Genomic DNA, 9,445 nt, shown 5'->3' on the forward strand with positions numbered 1-9,445 from the left:
CCGACGCAATAAGATACCATGGTCGATGGTATCGAAAGCCGCTGAGAGATCTAGCAGGACTAGGATGGAGGAAAAACCCCCATCTTTCGCCCTCCAGAGATCATCCACCAGCGCGACCAAAGCCGTCTCAGTGCTGTGACCAGCCCGGAAACCGGACTGGCGCGGGTCTAGATAAACAGTTTCCTCCAGGTGTCGAGGGAACTGTTGTGCCACCACACTCTCAACAACCTTCGCTAGAAAGGGAAGGTTGGAGACAGGACGATAATTGGCTAACTCTGCTGGGTCCAGAGAAGGCCTCTTAAGTAGGGGCCTCACCACCGCCTCTTTCAAGGCGGCTGGTAGGAACCCCTCCCTCAGCGAGGCGTTCACCAGTCCCAGGAGCCAGTCTCGTGTAACCTCCCAGGCTGCCAGTACAAGCCAGGAGGGACACGGGTCCAATAAACATGTGGTGGCCTGCAGTCGCCCGCGTAACCTGTCCAAATCCTCGGCGGCAACAGAGTCAAACTCCTCCCAGAGAGGTACCTCAAAACTCGCCACCGGTGTCTCCCCTAGATCACTAAAGGAGACCCATTCACTCCGGATCTGAGCGATTTTGTCCTGCAGATATTCCCCAAATTCCTCTGCCCTACCCTGCAAAGGGGCTTCCCGCGGCCTCTGTGAAAGGAGGGAGCGGGTCACCCGAAACAGGGCGGCAGGGCGGTTTTCTGTGGACGCAATAAGAGTGGCATAATATCGACGTTTAGCCACCCTTAGTGCCACAAGGTAGGTCCGTAAAATAAAAACCAGTGACAAAGGTAGGGATCTATGCTATATTATACCATTTATAATTCAGATCTTTAAAAAATCTTGTATTTGAATTCAGACCTTTAAAAAATGCTAACTGTTCTGCTACTAAACATTTTTTAATGATTGCGAAGAGGTCCTCATGGTTACACACGCACCCTGCAAAAAAAAAGCAGTCACTAAAAAAACCCATGTGGTGTCATTCCTACAACATAAACCAAATTCTGGAGAGCAGCTGTCAATGCAGTTACATTGCATGAACTAATGGTCTAAAGCAATTTCCTATGTTCCTATTTTAGGAGTCTTTTCCTGCTACATCATGTGATGCTGTCAAAAAATTGGAACCAGAGGTTGCAGAGGCCAGAAATGAGTCACATTTTATACTAAGCCATTTCTACAGAACATTTCTAAAGACTCTGTGAACCACGTAACATTATCATAAAAAAAATATAGCCATGTTGTAATAATTCAGTATGCTTGCTCACAACAGGCTACAGTTCAAAGAATATTATATTATGCTGGGGTATTTGTAAAGCAAACTGCAGTGTGAATAATAATGTAATGTTGCTCATGATGCATAAGCAATACATGAGCTAAGATTGTGTTATCTTCCACTACCCCAGGAATGGCCTGCAGCGTGCTTATGAAACACAGGCCATAGGTTAGGGACCATTAAACTGAACCATAATATAGTTTGTTTAGTTTGGACTTTGTATGGTTTATGAATCAGATCATAATGGTTTGTAAAGCCATAGTTTCTGAATTACCATATGGTGTATTTATTAAAGGTTGATTAAACAAATCATGCTAAATGCACAGTCTAATGCTTGGAATCAGATATTCACTTATCTGAGAAAGAACTCCTGGAAGGATTACTTTGGTGTGTGTGTGTGTGTGTGTGTGTGTGTGTGTTATACATGTCTAGGGATCCACTGTAAACATAACTCAGAAGGCTGTTCTCAGTTTTCCCTATAGGGCGTAGGGAGGAGCAAGAAATGACTAGATAAATGAACAGTGGTAGCAATCTCAGAAGTTTCAAATAACCTGCTAGCAATATGAATCCCTGACAGAGCCAGAGACAATTCCTGTGTTTTCTAAATAATTGTCCAGAAAGCTTCCAGGTAGATGGATGGGGCTGGTGCCAGGAACTCCAACTTGCTATCTGAATCTAAACCTCCAGAAGCAGTTTATCTGCCAGCAATCAGAATCACCACTCTGTTGGGTCTCTGAGCAGGAAACTTTCTGAATGGTCTTCTGATTGCAAGTTTTAAGATGTATCTCAAAATGTAGTACTAGGATAAGGAAATAAGAGGTGCAGGGCCAAAAAATCATATTTAATGTTGTAGTTATTAAATATGTATATCAATTGCTTTTTTTAACCTCAAAACTATATTCATACATTCATTGGAGTAGAGGAGAAAATGGTCCAAAAAACAACCTATACCAATATCCCAGATTAAAAGGATTCATCCGGATGGCCTAAACTTTCCAATCAGCTTATCGGTTACTCCATGTTAACATTAACATGGGGAAAGACAAAGAAAACTTACAAAATCATCAAGCATAACATTCAATACATGCATGAACATTATACTTAATCTGATTCTCTTTTTATCTCCAAGAAGTACAAACAATGCAGCAAGCTATATTATAACTGGGCTGAAATATTAAATACATCCCTATGTTTTAAAGAGCTATTTATTATGTCACAGTTATTCATCTGTATCAGACATTATATGTTTTACTTGGCATATTCAACTTTGAGGAAGAAGACATTAGAATGATTAATTATTCCATTCAGACTTTTTTTTTGCAGAATGAAGTTAGGAAATGAACGGTGTTAGATGCTAGATCTAAATGTTTAAAAAGTCTCTTTATACCCATTGGGTGAAAATAGCATTCCAAAGGGAAATTCCTTTTTTCCTGAACATTCTACCTATAGCTGAAGCTGTAAGTGTTTATGTGCTTCACAGTATGGAAGCAATTTAGAAGACTTTGTCTTCTTCTGTATGAACAGAAGGTTGCATAATCCAGGTTTGTTGAAACCTTGATCTAGTGAAATGCATATTCCTCCCAGTGAAGAGTCTCATTGACTTTAAAGGATCTGGGGTATTGAAAGTACAGGTCGGGGTAAGGATTCTACCTGTTCAGACTGGTTCGGGTGAACCAGTACCTCCGAAGATCAGCTGGAATCTAGCAAGTGGGCCCGCCGACCCACCCCTGTGCTTTACCTACCTTTACCTTCTCAGCTGAGTCATGCGGCAGAGTGGATTGCCACGCCTCAGCTGTTTTCCTTCCCAAGCAGTAATCCAGAAGGTAAATCTTCTCTAAACTGTGCATACACATGCGAGTGAAGTAAGCCAACCGGTTGTTAAACAGGCAGGATCCCACCCCTGGTGCCGATACTCTACTTACAGCATAACTGAGCCCAAAATTCCTGTTGCTAAATCAGACAGTTGAATGAGTTTGGCCTCATTTTACAACCTTTCTGACTACACATTTGTTAAGTGAATCACTGCAGTTGTTAAGTTAGTAATATAGTTGTTAAGTGAATCTGGCTTCCCCATTCACTTTGCTTGTCAGAAGGTTGCAAAAGGTGATCACATGACCCCGGGACACTACAACCATCATCAATATGAGTCAGTTGATAAACATCTGGATTTTGATCAGATGACCGTGGGGATGCTGCAACGGTTGTGTGAAAAATGGTCATAAGTCCCCTTTTCTAGTGCCATTGTAATTTCAAATGGTCACTAAATTATTAAGTTAACAACTACCTGTAGTAGTGACGTAGTGTTTAAGGCATCATGCTACAAACTGAGAGACCATGAGTTCTAGTCCTGGTTTAGGCACAAAACCAACTGGGTCACCTTTTCTCACTCAAAAAGGCAAAAACAAACCACTTCTGCAAATCTTGCCAAGAAAATTGCAGGATTTGTCCATATGGTGGCGGAGAAATGGGCATGGTTAAATGGAAGATTTTTTTTTAATGCAATAATGGTTCCAGATTAACAGATAATCTAGAGCTGTCGTTCCAAATCTCCTCCAGATATATTAGACTGCAGCAATTTCCATCAACTCAGCCAACTTGGTCATACTAGAAGGAAGCAAATCAGAGAAGTTTATCTTAGGTGAAGAGTTCTAGGAACTGATTATAACTGAATATTGATAGAAACAAAGTATTCAAGCAAAAAACAAAGTTCAATTGCCTTTTGAAGAAAAGAGAAAAAAACATCTTTGGGTCAGAATTAGGGTTCTGACAATATTTGACATGCATGTGAATTTAGCAACTTAATACCGGTATTTGCTGTTTAGTATTAAATGATTGCTATACAGCTGCATTTCATTTCTAATAGTAATTGGCATACTTTCTTCTCAAAGAAACAAAGAAGAAGAATTAAAATATTTACCATAGTTAGTTTCCTCTTTTACGTTTATAATCTCCAGGGCTTGAGGTTTTTTTTCCTACTTGATTTCTTCCCCCCCCCCCCCCTTAATTAAAGTGTTACCTTTATTTGTGAACTTAATTATTTGTATGAGTGCATGATGAATTATTGTTTTGATATTTTTATTTTTAAAAAGTTGATTAAAAGCTTGTGAAATGTTACATAAAATAATCTCTAAAAATTAAAGAAAGCTGTAGATATTAACAGCTTGAAGCTTACGTTTGTTTTTGTGTTTTCATATGTTGATTTCCACTTTTAGAGCGCCAATTATGAAATTTCCCATCAGGACAACAAAACTAGATTTTTGTCATTTCTGGAACCATGGCATAAAAAACATGCTGGAGTTCTAAATGTATGTGTCAATCATTTAGTTGTTTCAAGTTTTATTTTTAATTGCTCTGTTTTATGGTACACTCTCCAGGGTCACGTTTATAACACGAGAAGCTATATAAATGTTATAAATAAATAATAAATAAAATTATTATTTTTGGGGTTTTCTTCCACATGCTCTCCCCAATATTTTAATTTGAGGCCCATAAAACTTTCCCAATGCTCACACCCCCTTCAGATTCATCTTCGTGATTCCTTCTTCGTAGAAGACATAATCTTCCCCTTCCTTTTTAAAACATTTTCTCTCTCTCCATCTCTCTCTCTCTCCCTCTCTTTGGACCACAAATCAATTGTATGAATGATCTTGAGTACAAGCGGAAGGTACCATTATACACACTTACACCCAACAAACAGACTCAAGAATGAAAGGGGAAACTTGCTCTGGGATCACAAATAAAGAAATTGCCAGAAAATGTCAAAGCAGGAAAAACAACACATATCAGGCTAGGTGGATGACTAATCTGGCCAAAAAAACAAGTCAGGGTCATTGGTCAGAATGACAGCATTTCGCCTGGGAAGTTACTACTTTTCCTTCTAATACTTAAGAAGGGTTTTTTCAACAAGAGGAAAAGACAGCCTCACATGTGCAACATTCTTCATGAACTGGATCCAACTTATGAAAGAAAAGGCCTGAAAATTCGAATGGGTATTGCTATATGCTGGTTTTTTCCACTCCAGGAAGAGAGGAGTGTTTTTTTTCTAACACTTTGCCTTTTAATCTACCTTGGAATCCAAATGCCCAATATAGAGTTAGAAGCTATAATTTGAGCTGGAAGACCTAGGGTCAAGACTCCACCTAGATCACAAAGTTTAGTAGATGGCCAAAGGCCAGTCGTGTTCTCTCAACTCAATCAAATCTCAGAGTTGGGTGGAGGGAGAGAATAAATGAATGCAGATCCTCTTGTGAGACAGCTTTGGGACATAGGAGACCAGGTGGATTCAATTCAGTGCATTTACAGAAAGTAAGATCCTTGGTGCTCTTTGGGCTTAGTGATTTTCTTACAGATGTTTCATGACTAAACTAAGTAACCTCAAGCAAAACACCAAGCTCAGAGAGCACCAAGGACCACCACAATTCAATCCAGAGTTCCAAATATTCTCTACTATCAGTACTTTCAGAAGGTTTTGTCATTGCTTAAGCTTAAGCTTTTGTACCACTTAGCAACCCTGTGGAATCTGATAGAATTTCTAAAGCAGCAAGGGAAAGGTACTCTTCAGAACAGAACAAAACAAAAATCCCTCTAAAGATTTTTCTCAAAGCTGATTTACACCTATTTTGATTTCCTGGCCTTCTTTCTTTCCTCCCTCCCTCCCTCCCTCCCTCTTTGGATCAGTACTTGGTGACGTTTCCTTCCTTCCTTTCCTCCCTCCCTCCCTCCTTTCCTCCTTCCTCCTTTCCTTTCTTGTTTCGATGTCTTCTGCCAGATAATTCTGGGAAGCTTTACAAAATGAAAAAGAAAGAAAAAAGAAATAAGGAGCTTTAACCCTTGATAATGTCCATCTGTAGACAATGGAGGTGATTTGCTTAGAGGTTTAGTCTTCCTTTGATAGGTTTTTTTTAGCACAACCATCTATTGAACAGCGAATGAAACATTTATGACTCCAGGCTTCTCAGACAGTTCTTCGGGTTCCTATACAACTGCATAGTGCGATGGCAAGGGAATCCCTTTTTAAACACAAGATCTGATTCTCATGCCTTGGATCTGCTGCTGGAAGGAAAAAAAATAGTTGAACTTGGTTAAGATACACCAAGTGTCTGAGCAACTGAGCAAAGTGTCACTTTACTTTATATTTCTCAATCTAGATGCTTCCCTCTTCGCTTTAGCCATTGCAGTATCAGTGGGCATATATCAGCTTTCTACCTTTCATGGAACTCAAGAAGTAAAACGTCTGTTATGCTAAGAAAAGTCTATTCAAATGTGAAACCAAATGTGATCTGATCCCAAGCCAGGTCTATGTGATTAATTTGCATCTTTCAATCTACTGTAAGCTCCACAAAATGTGGAAAAGAGAAATCTGGCCTTCCGCAGAGAATACTTTCTGGTATGTTTATTTGTTAGGCTAACTTCAAGAGAACCTTCACGCTCTCCCAACGAGGTTGTATTTTGCTAATCCCTTCTCTTTTTCAACATAAACATTCCATCAGAAACAGGGTAGAGGGAATTCTGTATTATGTCTATCACATGCCCGAAGGACACGCCTTCTTCCTGTGGAACGCAGGCTGCTCCTTCAGTCCCAGAGGTAGTCACTTGATATCAGAAATCATCAGCTTCTTTAATGAAAATGACACACTTACATCAGCAGGACCTCTTAAGCAGCCATGTAGTGATCAAAGGGAATAGCGGAACAGCATCTGTTAGGCCAAAGGAACTGCTTCACATCATTACGTGTGCCAAGCTGTCAAAGCTGTCTGTGACCTATCACAGCTACTTGTAACTATCACCCTACTCAAGTTGCTGTCAAAACCAAAAAGAGGCTCTCAGGAACCGTCACACATTTGTCGAGTAGGGTTATGTAGAGAAGGACTACTTTGAACCGCTGTGTTATCTACAAGGATGTACCACAGAGGGAGGGAAAATACTTATGAAACTGAAAAGCAAAAGGGTTTTTTTTCCCCTTTTTTAATCTTTTGAATGGCAGTCTTTTCTTTTTCTTTGCGATTAAAAGTCGTGAGTACTCTATAGAGCATTGTCCTTGTCCCCTAGCTAAGATACGGCAGCTAAACATGTGGAAACAAAGAAATCATGTGCAAAGTAGAGCAACATAACATAATCTGAGTGATTAGAATCGTCTTTTCTCTCTCGCACTCTTTCTTCTTTGTTCATATTCCAAAGGGAAGCAGCTCAGGTATGACTAACGTGCTATCATAGAAATTTACTGACAAAGCTATTTTAGAAGCAGAAAATTTGCACACTCTGTGCAAACCATGCGACTTTAAAGAATCAGCAAAAGAGAGTCAGGTATGAGTTACAGTCGTGGTTCTCGTCAGAATAATATGGACAGAGATGTTACAGCTTCTTACAGCTGTAACAATACAAGTTATTGCTTCAGGTGTGGTACAGTAATTATGAGTAGCATGAATGGCCACCTTCTGCTAAACAGGCAAAGTGTCTTACAAGCACACATCATAGGTCTGTGATGGAGAACCTATTGCACACATGCCACAGGTGACACACAAGCTGTCACCCCAGCTCAGTTCCACCACGCATGCGCGCACGCATCCCACTGGCCAGCTGGTTTTCGGGTCCCTTCCATGCATGCACGGGGAGGCTGCATGTGGGAGACACATGCGCATGTGGAGGCAGGGCACATGTATGGGGGTTGTACACAAATGCATGGGGGTATGGGGAGTCATGGAGATCATGCATACATGCATGGGGGGACGGGGGAGCATGGGGGCAGGTCACATGAGGAGGTGACAAATGCATTGCATTTTTGTTGTTGTTGCTGCCAGAGCTTCCTAGTCCTCCTCTTCTACCTTGTGTTTTTGATCCATTGTTCTCCCTTTCTAGCAGATCCAGTCAAGCTTTTCATCCCCATAACAGTGAGGTTTGCAGGAGATCCTTGGTGATTTTCTTCTCTGCAGACATACCAGAAAATAATTGAGATCCTGGAGTCTTTTTCCCAGGAATCCTCAGATTGCAACTTTATTGTCATCTGATATTTTTTGCTAAGTGTCAAGCAATTAAAAATATTCACCCTCTCAAGAAAGAAAGCAATATTTAAATCATTTTAAAAATCAATTTAACTTAGGAGGAGCACAGCACATGAAGTAAAGCATTCAGTTCAAAACACTAAAATGAATGGAAAGATCACATAAGTAATACAAGCAGCAGCAATAAAATGGCTTCATTCCTGTTGGCTGAGAAATTTTTTTAAAAAGAAGAAGCCAATTAAATAGCCAGGGGTGGGAAGGGGAAGTTTCTAGTAAAGCTTATTTCTACAAATCCCAACTACAGTAAATTGGCATCCACCCACAATGCAATGCAAAGGCGAGATTCAAATCCTCTTGATATTTTTATTATACATGTGGGATGAAAGGGGAATTTGTAACCATTTATTTAGAGTTGTAGATATACAATAATACCCAGAAATGCATTAGTACGGGTAGTCCTCAACTTACGACCACAGTTGAGCCCAAAATTTATGTTGTTAAGTGAGAAATTTGTTAAATGAATTTGGTCCATTTTGCGACTTTTCTCACCTCATTTCTTAAGTGAATCACTGCAGTTGTTAAATTAATCGCATAGTTCTTAAGTGAACCTGGCTTCCTCGTTGACTTTGCTTGTCAGAAGGTTGCAAAAGGAGATCACATGACTCTGGGACACGGCAACCGTCATAAATGTGAGTCAGTTGCTAAGCCTTTGACTGTAAATCCCATTACCATGGGGATGCTTCAAAGGTCATTAGTGTGAAAAATGGTCATAAGTCACTTTTTCAGTACCGTTGTAACTTTGAATGATCACTAAATGAACCATTGTAAGTCTAGGACTACCTCTTTTTTTTTTTTTAAACAAAATTTTATTGGTTTTTTAAAAAAATAGTCAAGGAAAGGGGTAGTGGATAAAGTTACAAATTTTGACAGTTACATTATGCAGGAAATGGCCCTCTCCCCCATTCTCATCACTTTCATTTATCAATACATTAGATTGTTACTACTTAATAGTATTTTATAATAATAATAATAATTTAAATTTATTAGCCGCTCCCTTTCCGAATAGGACTCGGGGCGGCGTACAATGGAGTAAAAAACATATAACATTTACATAAATCCATGACATACATAAGTACATAGACACACATGTTCGGAGGAGGTTAACAGATAC

The sequence above is a fragment of the Natrix helvetica genome (assembly GCF_964273705.1).
Source record: "Natrix helvetica genome assembly, chromosome: 3".
Taxonomy (NCBI): Eukaryota; Metazoa; Chordata; class Lepidosauria; order Squamata; family Natricidae; genus Natrix; species Natrix helvetica.